The sequence below is a fragment of the Ischnura elegans genome, chromosome 9, assembly GCF_921293095.1.
Source record: "Ischnura elegans chromosome 9, ioIscEleg1.1, whole genome shotgun sequence".
Classification (NCBI taxonomy): domain Eukaryota; kingdom Metazoa; phylum Arthropoda; class Insecta; order Odonata; family Coenagrionidae; genus Ischnura; species Ischnura elegans.
Window position 1 is genome coordinate 8668445 of NC_060254.1, and position 25629 is coordinate 8694073.

Genomic DNA, 25629 nt, shown 5'->3' on the forward strand with positions numbered 1-25629 from the left:
GGCGCCATCATTGCCGTTAGAAAAATGAATTCCCATGCTTCAATTCATTGGAATACGGCAAAGGTGATAACATCAAATCCAAATTAATTCTCAAATATTAAAGTTTATTGAAATAATTTACTTAAGACTCTCCTGAAAGTATACTACAACATTATTAAGTTTGAAAAAAATGTCTTGAAAGTTACTTATCTCCTAAAAATATACTCAGATCACTCCTATTTCATGGATTACTTGGGGAAGGTAGACAGCTAAACAAAATATGTTAAGCGACCCAGGGTTTCTTCTTCGGAGATCGGGTTGGTTTAGTTTCTAGAATGTGAGCGTCCTACCCCGAAGGCCTGGGTTCGAATTTCGAAGTTGGCAACGACGCGACGTTTCAGAGGTGACCCGATCCCTGCTTGAATGCTGTGTGGAGGAAACTTCTGGTGCTACACTCCGTCCGTCGGATGGGACGTTAAGCCGTGTTCCCCCTGGCACCTTCCGTTAAGAGCATGCTAATACTGACGCCGGGTTTCTCTCCACCCTTCCTTCCCTAACATTTCCGATGGTGTAAATGACCTTAGTTGTATGTCGCCTCCTCCAAATACCATTCATACCAAAATACTTGATATTTTGTCTTGCAATTTTCAGGATGCATAAGTTAAAACCTTATCTGAAGTTACCGGTACCTATCTCAAGCATAAAAATGCTACCTTCATGTAATCGTTGAAGTGAAAAATATTGATAAGGGTCTACTCTACATGCATTTATTTTGAAGGCCTTCGTTGCAGTTCAAAATAAGGTAAATGTTTGAAAAATGGAATATAAAACAGAATGGAGAAACGTTATACCATACCTTACAGCATTTTTCTATCGAGCCTTATAATTAATAATGAGTTCTCAGTCAGAAACATATTTCGATTAATTTGAAATTGCTACGTTAAGAATACCTTTCTACGTTTCGCTCTTGCATCTTATAAGTTATTAAGTGGGCTCAATCTGAAACATATTCGATTCATTTGAATTTGCTATAAGCCTTGGTAGTTTTTGAATTTCGAAATTAGCCCAAGGAAGATCATTTTCTAGTGGGAAATATTTGCTATCACAATGGGACATTCTTCGTGGGGAAAAATGTGCGAGAGGGTACTCATCCAAGATTTTATCGGCGATTATATTTCAATTGGGGTGGGGGGTGATTGATCGTGACAGGGATTAAGAAAGCAGTCCGAAGGAATAAACGTCGTCACGGGCGGCGATACCACGGCGAAGCATCTGCAGCGGGAGATATCGACGTTCACTTTTTTCCCTTTTATTTTGGCACGGTGCCACGATGGCGCCACCAGCCCGCCCACCCGCATACATCTCCCACAGCGAGTACACACTCTGTCAGGTCGTCATTTGCACCGCGAGGGTGGATGCGGTTCTTTAAGCGTGGAATTAAAACCATTCCTCCCTTGCGCTTGAAAGTACACGCGCATTCTGCACTTCCTCATACCTGCCTTTCACCTTCAACCCCAGATATTTTATCCACTGCTCGCTCGTGAGAAACATTTAGTGAGATCAAAGAAATGTCGTGAAGGTGCCTAGTCGCCTATAATGGAAATTCCTGATCCAAATTCATTGCGGATGTTGAGAACGGACTCGAGTGCAATAGAATTCTGTGGCGGAGTCACGGAGGTTTTCGTAATATTGCCCAAAAGTGATATGGTAACAAGTTTTTTGTGTTTTTGACTTTACGTGATTTTTTTGTTTCAACTTAACGAATACTGTGTTGTAAAATGCTTTGGGAGCTGCTTTTAATTTACTCACCCTGTAATCAATCATCAAATTTCACAGGGGTAAATGGGGATGAATGAACGAAATTACTCTTGGAGAAAAGGTATTTCACTGAGGGTAACAATTTAATACTTCGGAGCATGGCGTTTGATTTAACTTTTATCAAAATGAATGCCTTTCCTTGGGTAAAAACTAAAAAATGCAAAGTTCATCATCTAGAAATCTCAATGTTCTATCCGTAGGCCAATATTCCACTTTATACCCCCTTCCCAGGGTTTTCCTTCCCTAGTTATATCTGGATACGTAATGGGGAGGAGTAAAGAAGATAAGGGCTGAAACGCATCAAGTGTTGACCAAACCATTAAAAGACTGATTAGTCCCTGGTGAAGCCTGACACGAGGCTGAAATTTTTGTTGTCTATTCTATTCTATATCTATTCCTTCGGTGTGTTTGCATGTATCAGCGTACTTGATAGAGGTAATGTTACGTTTTTCAATATCGGATGCATGCTGAAATATTTATTTTTAAGTAGGCGATAGCCTCGTACTAAAATATATGTCTGCGTGATTTATTAATCGTAGAATAAATATTTCAAAAAATATATAAAATTTATATTATTGGAAAAATGTTTTAAATCAGTTATGAAATTGGAAATACAATTTTTGGTTGGCAGAAGAAGCCCGCGTGCCGCGAGGCACAACAGTTACGCGGAAAACATTTTGGAAGGCAAAATTCTCAGAGGTAGACTAAGGAACGTAGGATTGATGAAGAAGGATACGGGGAAGAACAGTCTCAGAGGAAGTAAAAGAACTAGCAAGGGATAGGTGGAAATGGAGGGATGAAGTTTAATAATCTTAGGACTGCGCAATACTATGAATGCATGTTAGTAAAATGAAAGGGTTTTGCATTTGAGAGACCGAATAAGCACGATGTATTGGACCACTTCAGATTTATCTGTGAACATGGAATCAGGGCCAGGGTGAAGCCAGCTTTCTTTGCTCGCAACTAACTTCGTTTGCGATGTTACTACTCAACCGAAAAAGATTAATTAGTTGGTCATGACTGATATATTTAACACCGCTATCCCCAAATACTGTAAAGTTCAACTCTGTGCATTAATATGCTGTGAAAACACGGATTATGTCGATGGATTAACGTACGGCCCTAACAGCTTTTGCCCAAATTATAAGTAACTTTATTAAAGCATCTCTTCTTAGGAATGTATCGAGGATAAAAGAGTGTCCACCTTTGAAAATACGCGGTCGAAGGGACAAGAATTAAAAATTTACGCTTGGCTCTCAAACATTTTATTCAAATCTCTGGGATGGGAGGGAGAAGGACATAATCCATGTGTGTATTTATCCACCTTTCTCTAGTCTCTTGCCTCATCGTAGGGGGAAACATAGTTCGTTTGGCTCGTCTATGTGCCGTTGACTTATTCGACAATCCTTTCATAAGTGCCGTCTGAACGAAAGTGTTGGTGCATATTTCTAGACGCATGCATTTTGAAGGGATTGGAATGCCGGGCGAAAGTAGAAAAAACCGTCGCTGCTCCCTTGTACCTCCCTTATGTAATGTTTGTCCAAAGCAGCGTAATGGAGTGGATTCAAGAAGGCGGCTACTGTGCCTTTCTCACCGACACCGCTTCCGTGAAGAGGCATGCGCCTGCCTATTAGAACACTACTCAAAGCATGCAATTACGCGGGAATATTTACTCTGAGGCGACCGGTTATCGCAGGTCAATTATTTTCGCAGTGCTCCGAAAAGGTCGTTACTAGTAGGTAAATCAGTTAACCTCCTCACTCCTGGGACATATCCACCGTTATTTTTGGTTTCAATTTCATGTTTTCTGGTTAATTACATGTTAACAAACAGCATTAGCGATTTCTGTGAATCATGCTTCTATTGAATGCTGTCATCTATCACTAAGCGCTGAACTGGTTGAAAAATAACTCTTAACCAAGCAGAAAAATTCAAACGTATATGTATTTTATACAATACGCCAAGGCCGAGGAGGTTAATGTTGTATTTACACGACTCCTAGGTATAACTGATTTTATAGTCATTGTGTATCAATATACATCGAATTATCTTGTCGTTAGTTCGGGTCAATTTCACTTCGAGAGGTGATTTCGTGGGTAACCAATCAGAATTCAGTCCTGACCAATCCATTTACTGTCTAATAGTTGTATCTTTTTAAGATACTGGATATATTCTCGCTCTATAACTAGGATGATTAGCCAATGGAGGTGGTGTTTAAATATCTCGAATATTGAAAGATGAGTCCTCCGAAGTAAAATAAAGAGGTTTCAGATTTTCTCTCCACGATTTTCTCAGACCTATGTGATGATTATACTGTATATATATTCATAAAATAATGGGAATTTTAGTTTTTTAAAATATTTATTTACTCGTCTACATTGATGTTGTCGCCTTCAAAAGAGTCCCCATTAGATATTATCATAGAGTAAGTATATACTCTTACTTACTTACTCTATGATATTATGCACTTGTGCCAGCGATTCTTCAAATCCTTGAAACACTTCACGAATTCGATCTTTGGGATAGTCTTTAGCTCTGTTAGCGATTTCTTTTAATGTCATCTATACTTTAACGGCCCTTTAAGGCTCTATTTATTTCTGGAAATAGTTACACAAAGTCAGGTATGGCGAATGTGGAGACTTAGTCATCTCGTTCCAGAACTGCTTATGGCCAAAAATTCACGAACAAGAAATGAAAGGTTAGCCAAAAATCGGCGAGCTCGTAAAAGGACGTCTAACATTTGCGGCTTTCACTCACAAAGTAAACAATGGATACAGCTGAGATACCGAAGAATCGCATTGACGTGGAATAAATAAAAAATTGTAGCTATGATCGGGTTTCCAATCATTAGTTGCAATTCACTTGAGTATTTAGTGACTGCTACGACTCCTTAAAGTCCGTGGAGAAATGGCGCCTGTAATAACTTTCAACGCTGCAGCCTAATTACATTCCATTCCTTTATACCTCGTTTGTTTTGCTGGTTGTCTTCGGGTTGCCTGTGTTTATATTGTGTTGTCAATTTGAGCACATCGGAAAACCATACTTTCAATTAAATCAGCAATATAATTCTCTTTATTTAATGTGGAAAGTTAGATTCATCGCTTATAATTGACGACATTATGAGGTGTAACCAAGTCGAAGAATTGAGTATCAGAGGATAGATCTCCCTTGACTAGTGGGTTCCTCAGCAGATGTATCGCGGGTAATCACCACAAGGAAAAAATATCGGAAAATGGGGGCTTAACACGTTGGATCCCCCCCCCCCCTAGCTACCTGCTTTGCTTTATTGCATTTAATACTTTTCCGCTTCTAAAGTGTGCCTTTAATGAAGCCTTTGTTTTACAATTCGCTTAAGTTAATTGCTGCCTTATTTCGTGTAGTGTATCATTGTATATTGGTTAATTTTTTTGTGTAGATCGTCAGTTTGGGTGATTAAAAAAATCATTCTTTGCCGATATAATGAATTCCGTATTCAGAGCTACATGGAAAGAATCATATAATGGTACAACACCAACATCTCATATCTGATTCAACATAATCGATACAATTTTACCCGAATAAACTTAGAATTTGGTATTTTGGTGCATAATTGATGCACTTCATATTTGAATGAATCCTTCAACAATTTTAATAGGTAGAATTAATATAATAATGAAACTTTAAAAAAAACATTAGCATTATGCATCGAGGAACCACCAAAAAAGTCCTCAATGAGTCAACATGTACAACATGGAAACGATATTCAATTGTTTACGTGACACCAGAGCCGCTGGATGTCGGTATCAAAGGGACGGCATGGAGGAGTACCACTTCATTCCCATAGGAGGCTGATTTCTGTTGCCACTTCGGTCGCATTTTAATAGGTTTTCAAAAATGTCCACTGCGCGGTGATGAGTGCAATGCGATCCACTTTCTTCCAATATCTTGCAATATTATGTTTTTAATTTCTAAGATTAGCATTGAAAAGGTATGAGTTTGATAGATCACATCATTATGTATATAAATTTCAGTTAAAACTCCCATAACTATACCTTATTTCTCCGTTACAATTGAATCACCTTTTCCGTTAGCAACGAGACAATTAAGACAAGACTTTAATGAACCCATTTAAATTGCGCGGCGGGTGACAGCTCATTTAGAAGCAGACTTAAGGATCCTCTTTTTTAATATCCGTGGTCGGCATATACAATTACAAACACCAATATTAGACTATAAATAACAACCTGTCCTGTAACTTAGCCTGTGCATTTATTGGGCCTCTGCTTTAGTTGATCATTCCGCTCGCTGCCGTGCTGTTCTCAGCTAGTTACCATGTTGGTCGAACGAAGAAAGCGACTTCTGAATCTAGGCTCTGACCAGGGTGTTATTATTTCCCACAGTGACCTTCAAAAGTAAGCTTTGAAAGCTGTTCTGCTCTCTCTCTCTCTCTCCGCCTTTAATTCTCCCAATTATTATGACTGCGATGATTGTGGAAGAAACAGTGCGTGACTCGTGAGTTTTATTTCCGGCTGGCGGAAATTATGTCATCTATGAGTATGCACGTGAACGAGTGTTGTGTATCACGTACCAGAAAGAAAAGTGTGCGGAAAGGGCTGGAAGGATGGAAATTAGGGACCGGAAAACACATCAGATTCCAGCCCAAGAGCATATGCAATTTCATTCTTGAATATCTGTCCTCTATCACAGCTGTAATAAAACATCATAGTTTTACATGTGCTATTTATGAAGACCATATTCATCGAATTATCCATTTCTTATAATCATCGATGAACCAGATTAAATTATATAGCTGGAATCAATAGTATTTGAACACTGATTGTACATTATTTTCATTTTTTATTTTAAATTAGAAGGGCATAAAAAAGTTGTCACAAAATATACAACAATTTGCAATTCAAAACTTATTTCATAACATTCTAAAAAATATCTTTCCACAATATAAGTCCTCGTGAGCCAATGGCTGAGAATGAATTGCTCACATTAACAGAAAACATAAAACTTCGGTGGCGCTTAATCATCAATGCAGCATGTTTAAATCACTGATATTTCGATATCAGGAGATATCATCAGACCATTTTCAAGGTCATATTTTTATCATAATAATCTTTTCAAATCACTCTTCAATATCTAAATGGAACTCTATATTATATAAATTCAATAGATTTTCAAAATGAAACCATTTACCTTGAAAGTGATACTAGAGCATTGAAAACAGTCAGGGTTCATAAAATAAAATACATAAAGTTTTAATCCACCTATTTAACCTCGGATGGAACGATTTTATGGAGTACACTATTTCTTTCACGCCAATATTATGTGCTAACTTTTGCTATCTTTCTGTATGTCCTCCGAAATCTGCGTGGAATGTTGTGTATCCAATGACGACCGGCCATCATATTGAACACATTGTCGTGAGGTTGAAACTTATTCTCAATTGGTAGAGATGTCATGTATACCTACTCCAATCGTAACTGAAGTTGATTAAAAATACATCTCATTTGAAAGAGAGAGTGGAGATTCTCTGAATTTGTACCGTTTAATTTTTTTTATTTTTTAAATATTTCTATTGCTCGCATGTCCTCATTTCGTAATAATGCTACATTTTAAGTTTATTTTTTTATTACCATACGAGACCAGGTTTTTTTGACAATATTTCTGTTTACGAGATAAATTGAGTGACATGCTGTGTATTTTCTTTTTCTGCACTCGCAGTCTCCACACATCGTTGCAGTATTTAATTATACCATATTTAAATGCGCAAAATAATCCTCTAGAAGGTATATGGCGTTTCCTTTTAGCGCACAACTCTTCGGCGATCGAGTAGTTTTTCCTGTATGAATAACGTCACACATATGCATGCATAGATCTTTTTACACGGCTGCTCAAAAAAGAAAAATCTATTGTCTATGATGTTTGAAAGTACATGACGCCCGATGGGCATCTGATATTGAACGCTTGTTAACAATAATACAGTTGAAGTAACACTAAAATATTTATTCTATTTATTTACCAATATATGGCATACTTAATTACATTAGAAATCATGATCATCCATGCCGTTTTTTTTTTTACAAATTTCCATGTTATTTAAGTATTTAAGAGATGATCATACGTTTTCAGTGGCGATATTGACAATCGTTAGAGATACGTAAAAATCGCACTTTCATTTTTATTTTATCGCACTTTCAATAGCAGTTTATCGCATTCTGTAGCGTCTATTTATTATTTTCATAATGAGGCAGATGGCGATAAAATGAAATGAAACACAGTTATATGACAAAATACAGAATATTTTAAATAATTATGTTGTGGAACAATAATAAATTAAGGAATAAGACATGTAGTGGCGGAGGTGTAGCTTGCCCGCGCCCACTTGTAGTTCGCGGCCACGTAGAGTCCCAGCTAACTAGCAGCTGGCCAGTCGCTCACATGCTTTAAGCGGTGAGTGTCGGTGGAGCATTTAAACTCGGTACAAAATGTACGAATTTTGCCGTCGAAAAGGTAAATTTGCGTAAAAATATCATAAAAGTCCAGTCATCGCATCTATGTCGCATTTATTTTCGCACATCGCATCTATATCGCATTTGCGATTTCCACGCATCTCTAATAATCGTATTTGTGATGAAGAGCTGGTGCACATTCCTTCCCATTTAATAGTGGCATTGCGTCGTTGTTGAAAAGGCGTATAAAGTTACCCGATCGGTCGGTTTAAAGTTGACTTTGTCATTGAAGGCAGTAGTAGTTCGAAAAGTGTGTGAAGCTGCCGTTCATCCCATTTCAACCGATTGCATACTTATTCTACTGCCTTCAACAAGCCTATTCCGTGCTCAATTACGGTAATCCCCAAAGTAGATCTATGGCCTGGCCTATTGCTCCGGTTCTCGAGCTTAAACTCTTGGGGGGATGCAATCTGTTTCATAATGACATGCTGTCGAGCGGACAAATTTGTTTGTGCTCCGCTATTGGGCAAAAAAAACTCTCCGAGAATTTCCTGCAATAGCATCTTTCCCCCTGGGAAAAAAATATCATCAAACACTTACAGCCTATACTTCTTGCGATGTGATTACGGTAGAATGTTCAGTTCATCGTCTTAAGGTCCTTTCATTGCCCCGCTCGACTGACCTGATAGCATACATTTCCTCGCACTATCTCTGTGACGAACTGGATGCGGCAATATGAGACTCTTTTTTTGTTCGGCTGGACTTCTTCCCATGAACCGGTTGCCTAAGGTTTTTTCCTCAAAGACGCAAAGTTTTATGACTGAATAATTGGCTCAAAGAATGCATCTGCCTCAGAAAACGGAAGGACGTTATCCCGAGTAATGCATCTCCATAAATTCATCAAGTTGTCGCGTTTTTCTACCGTCACTGTTTATTTTTTACTGGAAAAGATAATAAAGGTATCATCCTTCTTTCTGTTTCAAAGGAGCATTTCTGTGACTTTTGAGTGGCGCCCATTGTTTCGCAATCAACAATGAAATTACCGCATTGTTGAGTGAGCCTATCAGGTGACCTGATGAAGATTTACCTTCTCTCCGGCGCTTAAAGTCTTTTGTGCGCAAATTGAATGGGCTCTGTCATCCATTCATTTTACGTAAACTGTATACATTGTCGTCCCCTTCGGGAAAAAAGACGGTAAATTCATCTGCGTTACTCAAGAGAACCGATGCTTCTTTCGCCAAGTAATAATTATAGGGTATGATTCATAGAGCCGCTAGGAAAAAGAGAATAGGCAAAGGACATCTATTGGAAAGAGTATCATGACATTTAATCGGGAGCAGATTTCTGTACTTCTGTCTAAATGAATACGCTGAATTTATCGAACTAAGTACGTCATTTTGCCATATGATACTTAAGTAACAAATTTTCAAAATTTAATTAACGCTAATGGAAAGTTCATATAGATGTTATAATACGAATATTAATGTGCGTAATTGAACCACACTGCAACTTAAAAGGCGGTAATTACTCTGAACTCCATTAATTTAGTTCTCTATTCATCACGGCTTTGATTTTTTATTTTTATTTTCATTTATTTCAACGCCGTAATATTTTACTAACTTGCTTTGATTTTTAGTATCCTATTTATAGGATCCTAGTTATACTTTCCCCAATACATGACTTAACTATGAATCATCATACTGTCTATAATGAGTGGAAATTAGTTTAAAAAATTGCGGGTGATTGTTCATAATTTAAATAATTTGGTTTTATAAAAACAATTACTTCAGACATAGACTCGAGTTTCAACTCTTAGTGCCATCTACTCTTGTCGGGGTCGGTGATTGTAATAATTTTTTGCGAGCTTAAGCCAGGTAATTTAAATTATTGGTAGATGTTCTTGTGATTCGTCGGTTTTAATTGCAAAAGTGGGTGGGAACGCGTTTGTGGTTCAAGAAGCGTAAATCACTGGGTAGAAATGCAATCGGGAGGCACCGGTCTTATCGGAAAGCGGCTCCAACAGATGAAGACATTCAACCCAGTCATCCATTTAGTTACGACTGAACAAACAATACTGTTTTATCCGTTGGTGGGATATTTAAGCGTGCCTACCTCGATACTTTGTTTCGATTACCTCGTGTCCCACGCTGTGCGTGCATTACGTTTGTCAACTATCGGCAGGGGGTAATTGGATATGTATGTGGCATATCCCCTCGTGACCTCTTCATTATCCGGTTTGGCATTTCGAAAGGTGGAGTCTTACTCCTGCTTTGTGCCCAACAACAGCCAATGCGTGACTGTGTTTGGTTCCTTAACGACCGCGTTCGATTTAAAAGAACACCTCGCGTTAAAATTTAGTGAAAAAAACATCCAGGAAATGCTACGGTAACAAAAGTATAGTGTCTTGTCGTAATAGGTAAGGTGCGATCGTGGGTGCAAGCAGGCTGTACGAATATACGCGAAAGTGGGACAACGAATGAAATTTGGACTCTACAGAAGGACCCCTCTACAAATATCGACACAATTGTCTTATTTATTTATATACACTATTAAACCCCCTTCCAAACACTCGCTCATACAAATGTTTGGGGTGAACGAGACGAGATACGACAAAAAATCTTGTTACCGACCCATTTTAGGAAATAACCCTAGGAAATATCGTCAAAACACAAAATTTCCTATTTTATATCTATCTATTAATTTAAAAAAATCCTATGCGATGGCGGCGCTGCGATAATTGGAAGGAAGATACCAACCAATCAATATAACAACATATTTGTTTATGCAGACAAATACAGTTAAGAGTTTGGTGACTTTCATCGAAGTGGTGAATAATTTTATGAATGTGCTTACACGTTTTTCTACAAATATCGAACACTGTATCGTTTGATTTCATAGAATTCACTAATCGCTTTGGTGAATTTATCGAACGGACTAGTTCCTGTCTATATTCATCAAACTTGTTTTGTAAAAATACCCTAAATATTCAATGTTCCATATGAACCCAGAAGTGAAAATTTCATCTGAAATTGGTATTTCCAACTATACTTTACTCAGTGTTTACTCGCTTTTTCAATTAAAATGTAATTAACTGTTGTTCATTCTATTTCGGAAATTCATGTTGTTATGATAGTAAGTATAAATAGAGTCTTATTGTGGGAAATGCGCTCAAATTTTTCGTTGCATATGAAGCAAATAATTTTGAAACACTGTCAGTCTTGTAGAAAAAATTTTTTTTTAGTCTCTCAGAAAAGCGTTGTTCTTCCATAAAAATTTTATTTATACTGTGACCTATATACTAGAAGCTCTGTTTACCCCTAAAAGTGGAAACATTTATGATGACTAATCTAGTCAATGGAAAAAACGATCCTTAAGTTACAAACGGCAGACAAAATTGTAATAAAGTGATATAATAGGCCGCAGGCCTCATGAGGGAGTTCTCAGGTTCAGAGCCCTCCCAGCGACTGAAAGCGAGTTATTTATTTGAAAAAGTCTCAAAAAAACGCCAAAAAGGCTTTTTGAATTGGATTGAACAACTAAAAATTAGTTATAGCAAAAATCAAAACATAAAATATACGAGCAAATAGAAAACACAGAAATAAGAAATTGACAAGAAAATGAACGGGAAAAAATAAGTTTAGAGGGAGATCTCTGCTTATTCGATACAAGATTAGCCGACGAAAATGGTAAATATTGTACTTCAGTGTCTTGTTTTTACGACCATTTGTTTATTTTTCAGATATCTCGTGACTTGGGAGTATTGCATCACCGCTTATACCTAACATACACATTTTTTTGGTAAATGAATTATGAGAATGAGATTGTACACTGACGTTTATCAACGCTTGAAAGACCAAATCCAAAGAAAAATACAATTTGACACCATCATATCCGCAATCGCTATCAAATTCATTGAATAGGTTGTTAAACCTTTCAATCTCAGAGCTGTTTCTGGGAGAAATCGAATTTCAAGATTTTTCATTTTGAAAACTTGAAAATTTTACACTCAATAATAATTATCCTGGCAGCTAAATATTTTGTCATGAAAACTTACACTACAAAATAATATTTAGTTTACATATCTCCCAAATAGAGCTGAAAGTTTAAACATTTTTGATGTTTTCAGAAGCAACATTTGGTTATAATGGGTTAATATGTTAGGAAGAAAAAAGCCTACTCAATTAAGTCATTGGCTTATAACTATGGACAGCTTCGGGAAGAGAGTATGAATAACTTCGAAGTACTTACGTGATAATCAATGAAATTTGATATTCCATTATAATTCGGAGAGAATATTGAGGGAGGACTTGAAAACAGAGAAGTGCGGGGAGAAGAGGGAGGGCGATTGCGAGCTCAGGGGGTTGAAGACTAAGCGGAGTCGGGGTGAATGAATGGGGAACACTGGGAAATTGAAAGACGAGACTTCGGAACGTTCGCCTGTAGCGCGATTAGGAACATGTTGGGGGAAGGAGATGGAGGAGACCTTCAGGACGGAGAGTATCACTCCAGAGGAGCTTCAAGTCACTAAGTGTTGAATACTGTCTGTCATAGGAATTTGATAATTGGCTATCAATGATATGAATGAATACAAAGGCTGACGTGGAGACTTGGGGACAGTAATTAAAATCACATTAACGAACCTGTAATATTCTGAAAATTTTAGATCCGTGCTATCAACAGCTTAAGAGTAAATGAACTGTATCGGTATAATTTCACATGGATGTATCTTCACAAGGAATTAATACTGGTCAACTTGAATTACATGAAGATATGGTGCATTGTGGTGATGATGTGGTGATGTATTATGCATATAATTATTATTCCCTCAGCTCTAAAACTAACGTTTGCGATGGTCAAACTTTCAATTTTAATAACTGGATTCGTTCGCTTTAACTTTTATTTATACCCGAATACTGATTTTTATATGAGTTTCAATATCGTACTTAATTTAGTAAAAAGTTATCAGCGCATAAAAGGTATTAAAGACGTATATGTATCATTAGTTTACAGATGTTTACTTTTACTACCAATTGTGAAATAGTTCGAAAAATAAGGAGAAATGTGTATTTTCGCTTCTAGATCCTCTGAACCTATGAGCGGCGGAGCGTCGAAGGCCCTTCGAAGATGAGTTGACGTTATCAGATCATACCGATCGGGTTACCACTTTTCAGTTTCTCGTGCATGGGCCCCGCGCGGTTCGTTGGAGTTCACGCTCTTGTGAGCGATTCCTTCCCTCAAGACTAGCTCTCACTGAATGAGTCAATGAACCGGAACTTCTATGACGTCACCAGCTCACGAAAGGTGGGTGGTAACTACTTTCCAGCTTTTTTTTTCAATTTAATATTTCAATCCTATGGCTGAGTGAATATGGCTTTCTCTTACACATTAAACATCCATTGGCCGAATTATTCGATTGAATTGCGATTGAGGGCGTGAATATACGATCCCATTTTGCTTTCGATGCGGCCTTTTAAGCGCTGAAAAATATCATTGTACTATATCTCATTCTCATAATTCATTTACCCTACCTTATAATGTGGCTACTCAAACCCCAAAATGTTTTCGGCCTCGCCAACAGCTGCACGCCTTCCGTCGCGGTCCTGCATTATCATCTCAGATGTTACGTTGAGCATTTTCACATCTTTCTGCACCTGAAATCCCCACCGCAGTCTTGGTCTTGCCTCGTGGGACATTACCTGCCACCATCCTCAGTGAGGAGTCCAGCTCTTTCCTGTTCACGAGGCCATCCAATAAAAATCTTCTTGATTTCCGGCAAAATTTATTTACCGAAAACAAATTGTTTAGTAGGCCTAAGTGGTAATGTAACACGCTCAAGTCACGAGTTAATTCAATAACGGAGCAAATAAATAGGGAGACGAGTCACTGAAGTGCAAAAATGACCATTTTCGTTTAAAAATCACTGAAAAACACGTTTTGAAAGTCAAGTACAAATAAATACGCAGAAAAAGAAATTTCAAACGAATTTAATTCATAAAGTTAGCATTCAATATTATTATTATTTTCTACGTGGTTTTGATTTTAGGGAATTACTTGTCGGGGAAAAACTCACCTCGTAATTAAACTTTCTGTATATAAACATTTCTTTGGATTTTTTTTAATCCTAGCTTACGATTGACTTTCCCGTATACTTCGCGTATGTTTTTACCCCACGTTCCCGAGTAATGCTGGCCCCTAAGTATTTTACGAACTCGGCATTCAGTAGTTGGTTCCCGTCAGCGGTGTAATTTTGCCTTGAGGTCATAAATATCCGGGTCTTCTTTAGTTTTGAGAATTTGATCGTGAATTTACGCCACTGGTAAGGCTATATGTTTCGATTCGTCTGTGAATTTTCGCACTTGGTGCGGATGGGTCTTCGTTGCTGTATGGTCAAACGTCGACATCTCTCCGCGCGTCCCATGTCGCCTTGCAACTTTCTCCCGCCCACCCCTCCACGCTTTGGCAGATGCTCAACTAGTCAGCGACCCTTTTCTCGGATTTCCTCACGCTAACGTTTTCTGAAGAAATTCCTCACACGAGTGATTCCCCAGAGGAGAGGCGCCTGCAATTGGGTAACAATCGACAAGGTGGCGCCACTATCTCGAGTCAAAGCAGGAATTCACGAAAATGCCCAATGACCCCCGGAAGTGATCGCCAGCGGTGTTCTCAAGTGAGTTTGATGGATATCCTTCCTTGGTGGCCATTGTTCGACTGATCTACACGTCCCTGCAATCTCGGCGAAGTCAGCAACTACTCTCCTCTTTCCATTCTTACACTAACGAATATTTCCGATAATTCTTTGCGCATTAGACGATTTTGGGACTGGAAGTAAATTTAAAAAAATCACTAACTCTTGGTTTACTTTGTGGTATTCCATTATAAGTTTTTCCTGGATTTACACATTTACTAATACCACTTATTTTTTTATAAGAGCGCGACCCGGGGTCAATGAATTATCATCATCATCATGCGCTAATTATGATTTGTTTATGTTATTGTTACATAGTTACTTGATGAATTTTAAAACAGACGCCAGAATAGGGGAAAGGAATGGGTAGAGATATTCATTTATAAGAGTTCTGTCTAGAATTTCAATAATTTTTAAAATTTCTAACTATTCCCTAGAATCCATTTCAATTGAACTGGATTCAGTTTTACCCATCCTTTTCCCCTTGGAAGTAAATTATCTGAACACCGGTTGTTGTGTATAGATAAGTAGTATAGCCCGTTTAAAACTTGATTGCCAGTCTACTTTGAAGAAGTAACCATTAATAAGTGTATATGTTGAAATTACGATTTTTTCTTAGGACTTCACTCCATTCGAGGCCTACGCTTCATCTACATATACATATGCGTAATACCACGCAAGCCGCCTAAAGAGCGTGTGGCAGGGGGAGTTATGACACCAGCCGTTTGCAAGTTAACAGGAAGTGCTCCAAGGAAATTATGACTAGAATTTATTGAAATCCTTTATTGTTCGGAGGAAAAACGAATTCTCTTAAATATCCGTTCGATAAAACATCTCTCTTAATTTATCACTTCTACAACATCTACATCTACAAATTACCCTGCGAGCCACCTCTAGGGTGTTTGGCAGGGGGTGATCAATCACCAGCATGCAGCATGCATTTGGACTCCCACATGCACACCACACCGTCCAAGAAACGTCCCGTATAATAACAAACTATACTACTATATGCTGTTAGAAATAGAATATAGAATAGAAATTCAGAAACATGCAGTAAGTTTTAAATAGGTTAGTAGGCTACACTACAAGTCATGCAATCTATTTACGCGCTCTATTGCTGCCGTTATAATCTCTTATTGATCGTGGAAAAAATGACATTCGGAATCTGTCTGTTCTGCAATCTATCTCTCTTATTTTATTTATATGATCTGATCTTCCGTAGTACGTTGGCGTCCGCAAGATATGGTTAACTTCGTCAGAAAAGACACTGCTCTTGAATTTATCAAAAAGGTTTAGTCTATTTTTCAATCTACGGTCCGACAGAGATTCCCATCCGAGTTTATCTAAGAGGTCAGTTACACTAACAAGACTATCGTAACGACCTTTCACATACCTGGCAGCTCTTCTTTGCACGCGTTCTAACTCTGTTATTAAGCCTTTTTCATGAGGGTCCCAAACACTGGCAGCGTATTCCAAATGTGGTCTAACGAGGGAAAAGTAGCTAATTTCTCTCACTTTGTCGTCGCACTTTCCCAATATTCTTTTAACAAAACCCATTTTACGATTAGCTTGACCGGTTATTTCTCGAATATGTTTATTCCACGATAGATCATTATTGAGTCTAACCCCTAGATATTTCACAGATTCAACTGCCTTTAACTGCGTGCCCCGAATGACATAGTTACGCTGTAGGGAGTTATTCTTCTTCCAGAAATTCATTACGACGCATTTTTCGAAATTTAATTCTAACTGCCAAGCATCGCACCAAGCTTGGATAGCAGCAAGGTCATTCGTTAGTTCATCTATATCTTTGCTGGAACGGATGTCTCTGTAAACTACAGCGTCGTCTGCAAATAATCGTAACTTACTCTGCACTACTTCGCCAATGTCGTTTATATAAAGAAGGAATAGGAGTGGGCCAATGACACTACCCTGAGGAACGCCAGAAGTCACTCTAACCTCATTGGAGACTGCACCGTCTAATACTACTCTTTGGACGCGGTCGCTCAAAAATTCTCTAATCCAGGAAATGACATCTTCGTCTAGACCATAAGATTTCAGTTTTATTATTAACTTTCCGTGGGGTACTTTATCAAATGCCTTTTTGAAATCAAGAAAAATCGCGTCTACTGGAATGTTGTCTTCCCCGGAGACTAAAATATCGTGGGCGAAAAGCGCTAACTGAGTTTCGCACGATCTGCTTTTCCTGAATCCATGTTGATTTCCCAGTAATAAGTTTTGCGCGTCTAGGTGTTTCATTACCGAGCTGACTACGATGTGTTCAAGGACTTTGCAAGAGATGGACGTTAAAGATATCGGCCTGTAATTAGATGGCTGTTCCTTGTCTCCACTTTTAAATATAGGCGTTACATTAGCGATTTTCCAGTCATTAGGTACTTCGTGTTGCTTGATGGATTTACTGAATATTAACTGCAAGTAGGGGGCAAGTTCTGAGGCTAGTTCTTTATATACGCGAGAAGGGATTTCGTCTGGACCAGGTGATTTATTTGGACTAAGCGATTTCAATATATTTTCTATTCCGAGCGTACTAATGTCAATAGCTGGCATCTTATGTAGACAGGGATTGTCATCGGTCTCGGGTGAGTTTTCGGAAGGCTCCGTGAACACGCTCTTAAAGTAGGAATTTAATAAATTGGCTTTATCGTAACTGCTTGTCAACACATCTCCATTGTCGTTTCTCAGCGAACATACGGTAGATCGTTTACCTTGAACTTCCCTAACATATGACCAAAATGCTTTTGGGTTATCCTGTAACTGCTCTACTAGTGTTTTTCTTTTAAAATTCGTGAACGCATTCCTGAACGCTTCCTTCGTGGCGGCTTTAGTCATCCTATATTTTTTAATTATTAGCTCGCGTTCATTAGCGGATAAATCCGTGCTGACTTTTTTCATTTTAGCATGACACGCTCTCTGTCGCCTCAATGATTTTCTCACTTCCGCGTCGTACCATCTCGGTTCGCTGCCTTCTTTTACTATTTTACTAGGGATGTAGCTATTTATTCCCGAAGTTACGAGCGAAAGAAAAGCTTTCCAAGTATTCTCTACATTTAACTTTAATACTGATTCTTGAAACTCGGGGAAAGCATTTTTCATATGACTCTTAAACCCATCAAAATTAGCTCTTTTAAAAATGAAAACTTTACGCTCTTTTTTACAGTTTACAGCGGTATTTAGAGAAAACTTTGCAGTTACTACCCTATGGTCACTTATTCCTTCGACAGTGCCAACGTTTATTACCTGATGTGGTATATTTGTCGCTAATAAATCAAGAATATTTTCTCCTCTGTTTGGTGCGGATGCTATTTGAAACAATGAATTAGATGTGAAAGTGTGTAATAAAGCCTCGCAGATCACTTTATCCCTCCCACCAGGAATGAAGCTATAAGTCTCCCAATCTATAGAAGGTACGTTGAAATCTCCACCCACAATCAAGTTTCTTTCAGGATACTTGGATGCTACGCTGTTTATTTGATTTTGAAAATCCAACATTGACGTTATATCTGAGTTAGGTGGTCTGTAATACGAACATAATAAAATAGTTTTGAATTTTGGACATTTAATTAAACACCACACAGATTCAACGCTGGTCTCAGTTACGGTTATCGCTTGGCTGACGATTGAATTCTTTACAGCTATAAAAACTCCGCCCCCAACTCGATTAATTCTATCTTTCCGATAAACAGTGAACGATTTTGGGAAGATCTCATTGTCTGAATCATCATCTGTTAGCCAACTTTCTGTTCCAAAAATGACGTTACACTTCGTACTATGAATTAAATGGTGGAATTCGGGAATCTTATTTCTTAGACTACGGCAATTAACCACAGCCACGATTAAAACTTCGGAAGTAGTAATATTGCGATTCGGGAATAATTCTGATTTGCTTTTGTCGAATAGACTATTCACAGGCTCTATACCGCTGATAAATGGAAATGCATGTCTTATTGTCACACTATCAAAATGACTTGAGCCTTGACTGCCTTTGAACGTGCTGCTCGACTGACGCTTCTCGTGCTTAAATGTAATACCTGAAACGCTGATTTTTCTCTCTACTTCTCTATTCTCATTTCTGGAAGAATCTTTGTCTGTGAAAAGTTTTGAACTTACCCCTTTATTTTTCAACCCACTAATATATCTACACTCTGCCCTACTCTCTACTCTAAAAAAGACCTACAGTGCTCAAATATGCTACTCGCTACACGACTAGCCGACTCGGCCGTGTAATGGACTCCCGAACGGTTCAGAGGGATCCGACACGATCGGATTGCCGGCCTAAGGTCCACGAAGGAGGCTCCGATGTCCGTGCAGAAACGACGCAGCCTCTGGTTTATGCCTTCCACTCGGCTCCAAACCAGAGAACCACGATCGATCCTCGGGACAAGACTACAAATCGAGAGCTCAATGCCGACTCCAATGGTCCCACCCACCCGCTTCACTTCGGAATTCAGATCCCGGAGGGAATCTAGAATTTCCTCAGATCCACGGAAGGTGGCATCATTGACGCCGACATGAGCCACGACCCGCAGTCTGGAGCACTTCGTGCCCCGTACCGCCGCACCAACCGCCTGCGTCACCTGAGGAACACCGCCACCAGGGATGCACCATGACGTTACACGGTCGCTTACACCCTCGCGGTCTGCCCTCTCCCGTAACGGGACCATCACACGACGGACATTGCTACTCCCTAACACTATGATCCCCCCCTTCCCACTCTGACGCCCCTTCCTAGGTGCCGGTTTCGGGGTAGGAGTAGGCACGTCAGGCACCTCGGAGTTTCCATCCGACAGCAACTGGTACCTGTTCGAGACGGGGACGGGATTTGCCTCAGCATCCCCCAAACCCCGTCTTAGAGTGACACTACCACCGTCCCTCCGAGACACGACCCTCCAAAACTCAGATTTACGGGGTGACGTGACCCCGTCATCGAGAGATGGACCTCGAGGAAGGCTCTCGATCGACCAGCCGCTATTTGCAATCGGGCGAACCCGTGCAGCCCCTGTGGCACGGCGACCTTTCGAAGAACCACCCCTCGGACCATTCCCCTCAGCGGTATCAGCCACCCTTTCAAACTGGGCCCGAAGTTCCCGCACCATCGTCTCCAACGCGGTAATGCGGTCTCCGAGAGCCTCGCATTCACCGGCGTTTTCAACTCCGGCAACGGGTGACCTATTCGAAGGCATCCTATCACTATCGCAACTTTGGATTTCAGAAAAGCTTACCTGACGGGAGATACGCTTAATAGATATTGGAGAGAGTAAAACAAACCGATAAACTTACTAGCTTGTCTCTTTTTAATAGATATTTACGCTTAATAGATATTTGAGAGAGAGTAAAACAAACCGATAAACTCACTAACTTGTCTCTTTTTAAACGTAAATAAGGGAATGTAGTTACCTGGATATGGATTAAGTCGATTAATGGGTTTAAAACTAGAAAACTATATAGTTCCAAAGAAGACTAATAAACGAAATTAAGATATAACTTAACGTGGGACAAATAGATTAACGATAATAATCAACAAGAGAGCAAAGACGAAACTAACTAGCTAAAATATAAATTCCCCGCAATATGATCCCCACGAAAGAGCAAAGCTATAAAAAGGGTGATAGACTAACAAAAATGTATAAATAAGGGTAAATAAGTAATAAAAGTACTAACAACAATATATAAATACGCGTAAATAGACTTTAAATAAATAAGTATAAATAGACTTTGGATAAATAAGTAAAAAAGAGTATATGAGTCCTTGAGATAAAAGTGTGATCAGTTGCAATGCGTTTGGTGAAAGTATATCCTAACACATGAAAAACGCTAACAAGGCAAAAATATCAAAACCGCAGTCGAAAATGCAATGGAAAATAACTGAAGAAGAAAAAGGTCAACCTTCTACCCTCTAAATAGTCACTCGAGTTAACCGAAAGTGGAAGAAACGGATTAGCAAAAGGGATTGATAGCAGGGGGAGGTGTGCCTAGCTCTTCAAGGACGCAGGTGTTGTTTTGAGAGGGCTAGGAGTGAAGGGGTGAGTCAATGACTAACAACAAGAGGGACGGAAGAAACTACCTGTGTTTCAAGGGGAGATATGTGCTAAAATGACCACTACTGGAGAACGGAACGAGAGTTTTCAAGATCACAATGAGAGTGCTGCGCTACGAAAATTACAATAAAAATCCTAACAGTCAAAATAGACCTCAAAACAACGGTAAAACAAATAATATATGAAGAGCTTTATAACAGAAAAAAATATATTAAAACAATATGTGTATATATCGTTAGCCTATAATAAGAATTATGAGTTAGGATTACACACCTGATGTAAAAGAAAGAGGGCAACTATCACAAAATTACTTAAATAATATTAAGACACTATTCCGATGGAAAAATTAAATCTAAAGCAGCCAAATATATATTCTACTTAACGACCGTAACACCAGATTAGTAAAGGCGCAGCGACACAAATAAAGATAACGTGCAAATAACTATGCAATAAATAATACTAAAGGGAAGAGAAAAATTTGAGATATACGTAAGTTTTCTACTTATCACTACTAGCAGATACTCGATAATCACACGTCGCAGGAACCGGGATCAAACAAAATCAGGATATTCACTCACTCGCACACACCACACACAAAACCCACACCAACTAACAATTAATATTGCACCCCTATATTAAAACTAAGACTAATTTAAATATCCTACGCTAATAAACAAATAAGCTACGACAATATATGTCACTGCACTATATTGCACAAGCAGCAAGACCCAAACAAGCAGCAGCAAGCGCAGGTAGCAAGAGCAGGTAGTCAGGTGGCCCTGGGGAGCGCGCAAGGGATGCGTCCGTTCCGGTCAGGAGCTGGAAGTCGTCGGACTTTCTGTCGGACCTGGAAATATAGTGCGGCTCTAATTTTATGTTATCCTTGTCGCTGCTTTGCCTCCCCTCCGATCTTCCCCCTCCACCGCCACTTTCCCCTCCACTCGCTAGATTTCTGCGCATTAAAGGCCAGTTAGTTGTAGGCGGACTGTACCGGCGTAGAAAAATCACGTTTCTCGCTGTCAGCTATGAAGATTGTCATATTCATTCAATGAATTTCAATGACATCCGCCGTATTTGGTAATGGAGTGGGGCGTTCTTCCCTCAGAGTAAAATAATGTGAAATAGAGCGATATTTGCCGTCTTCGCATTCAACCAAGGTTGAAATGTAAAGTAAATCCCTGATCACGTGATGCCTGGCGAATCTGATTGGCTAAATTCGACTGTAGCGTCTGTAGACATGTCACTTAGAATGAAAGCGATATTTCCATTGCAGTTACCACTCCAGGGATGCCGACTTACAAAAAATATTGGGGGGGCCCAAACCGGGGATCTTGCCCTGAGAAATTTTATAAGTAGTGAGTTTTAAGTTTTTATAAATATCATACGATCAACATTAGAACCCTGATTACTCGAATCTCGATATCTAGACACTCCGGGGAAAATCGACAAGCCTGGCACATTCTTTCCTCCTACCCATAACGAAATTTGGAGAGGGATCGGGCCCCCTCAGGCCCCATGGAGTCGGCGCCACTGTACCACTCATTAGTAGGGAGTAGAATCAAGATTTTTCACAAATCCATTATTGCGTAACATTTGATAAATGTTTCCATTTCCCATAGTGACAGCGACATCAGGGGTTTCATTGTTGGGCTCAGCTTTTTCTTACTGCGCAGCCACCGTAGGCGTTCCAGCTGCCAACGCTCTTTTAAAACATATTTTTTAAACGATGCATCTGAGGAATGTTTCAGTGGTTTATTCTCCTCCGTTCTAGCTCCGTCGCATCGGTTGACCAACCAACCAAAAAGGAAAGGGCCAATATTCTTCATGGCAAAAATCCGTGACTAAACAGCACTTAAAGATGGTGAATCAGAGTAAAACAAAGAGGAGAACATCTGGACGCAATTCAGCTAGTGGAGAAGTTTTAATTATTCTTGATAAGGCATAGGAAGAATGGGCTCCATCTGACATTAGCTTGTGCTGTCGATTGGTGAACACGAAAATACGGAAATTATTCGAGATGTTACGAAAATATGCTGGGATATGAAAAAAGTATGGAAAACCTTCGAATCACACCAAATGGCATTCAAAAACGTCGCAGATTTTTAGCTGTAGGTCTAATCGAGTGGAGGACCATGAGATCAACATCCAATGGGGGGTTTCTTCCTCTGAGGGTTACTACGCACCGGGGCCGGGAACCAAGTCAGAGACTTATACGCCCGCGCTCTCGGGGAGGGGTTTGGATGGGAAGGAAAAAGGAAAGAGGCGCCGCCGCGGTAACCGAGGAGAAGTCAAGTATGGCTACGAGGTACCTTTTGGAAAAATACCTTTCCAATTCTAATTCCAATTGAAGATATGAGTGCAAAAACCAAATAACAACCATTGGTGAAGTTTCGAGGAAAATGAAAAAAAAATGGTTCTTGCACTCAGGGTGTAGAGTGTAAGTTTTCAAAAATTACTGCTCCCCCTATTTGGAACTTATTGTTGAAAAATAAACAGTGTCTGGTGGTAAAGGGGAGGAGAGGCTTCATGTGTTTGTGGAAATATCATGTTTGCAAAAATTGGTCTTTTATTGGTTCTTGCACTCAGTTCTTCAATTAGACTTAATCCCCCTCTCTCCAGGCTTCACGCTCCCAGTTGTTACACATAAATTAATTTGAACAAGACGGATATATCAATGAAACTCGTGTCCTTACCTTGACGGGTCACGGGGAAACCTATTTATTATAAATAGTTATTCTTGTGGCAATTAATACATAAGAAATGGATGAATTACTTATTAAGTACAATGGTAGAATATAATAACGAGGTTACGACATTTTGTTGTAAGTAATGAGAATAGCCATACAAATGTATTGGGTATCCAAAATGTCGAAAAAGTTGAAGTAAAAATTGCAACGGATCAGTTCATTGGCCGTGAATGGTTTTAATTCCTAGCTATATACTCACAGCGTAGTGGAGGTAAGACGATAAAAAAAATCGAAACTCATTTTATTATTGATCACAATATTTAGAGGAAATGAGGTTTGTTTCTTTCGAAACTGACTTCAAAGGCTTCCCTAGTGGTAGCTCGCATCTGCCAGAGTATTGCTCAAATGATGAATTTATTTTGTCCTTCTTTTTCGATACTCGGCCTCGTTGTTATATTTTAATTTGAGCAAAATATTGGCCGACGCGATGTTTCGGAAATTCATTTTCCATTTTCTGGACAATGTTAAATATACGAATGTAAAATGATGTGTGAAATGAATAAAATATTGGCTTAGCATTAAAAATTAATTTTAAAGTGAAAAATATGTGCAATAAAAATTTAACTAATAGATTTAAAATTCAAAAAAACAATGGAGGGAATTAAAAGCCAAGGGACATTTGATACACAAGTGATGTTTTTCTCAACAGAATTAGGTATAGTTAATTGTTATAAGAAATACACAAAATATTGGTTTCCAAGGGATACGAGTAATTTTATGTTCTGTGCAGACATTTAGTGTAAAATCAAATGTAGCACTGAATATGTAACTGATCTAGTTTGTTTTCTATACCTAATTTCTGTACCTAACTCTGTTAAGAAAAAAGAAATCACTTGTACCTCTTGACTTCTCACCCACTCAATTAAGAACTTGATGTGATATACCTTTGATGTAGTTGTCTTTTTGTTTGTTAGTTGCTATTATAAAATGCTGTATTTATATTTAAATTAATTTTTAGTAATTGCATTAAAAATGCTTAAAACTATGGCAGCCCTTTTATCACAATATTTTGCGTGCTCACATATGTAAACATTTACTAAGCCTTAAAAATGTAAAATGAATATCCAAATGTCGGCAAATATCTATTTCATAAATGACCAAATCCTCAAGAGTTTGAATTATAGACACTTTAACGTTAAAAAATTGAAAGTGATTTAGCAACTACGGCAGTAAGGTGGACTTCTCTCATGTTCACTCTCACTGATTTTAATTAATCCAAGATCTTTTTGCAAATCACAATAATAATTATTGTGTGAATGAGGGCACAAGCAAAAGTGTTTTTCCTTTCTAAATTTTATATCTTTCTTATAATTTTGTTAGACCATGATGGCTAATCGCTGCTTTGTCCGCTGTTATTTTTTTAATTTGCCAAAGATAGTTATCATTTAGCTTTTGAACACCCCAGACCAAAATCGTAGAAGTGTGGTGGTGGCCCAGGGAAAGGAACCTGCCCCACTTCCCTGAATGTGTGATGTTGACTCACGCCTGAGGTCTAGTCTGGGGTGAGCTCTATCCTAACCAGTGGCGGCTGGTGGTAATTTATCTAGGGTGTGCATTAGAGCAGATATAGGATGATTTAATTATATTATGTTAATGCTAATCCATGAGCATCATATTTCGTCGTAATAGAATACATAGCAAGCAAAACATATCACTGGTTTATTCTACCCTTAAAATTGCATGAACAGAAATTATATATATATATATATATATATATATATATATATATAATGTTTTGGAAAATATGATATGCACGTGGCACGTAATATAAATAGTTCAAGTTAATAACGATAAACACAGAGACACAAAAAAGAAACACTCACATTGAAAAAATAAACTCGTCGAAGCTATCGAAGCACTTCAGGCTTCTTCGTCAGCTGAAGAATAAATGGTGAGGAAAGGAG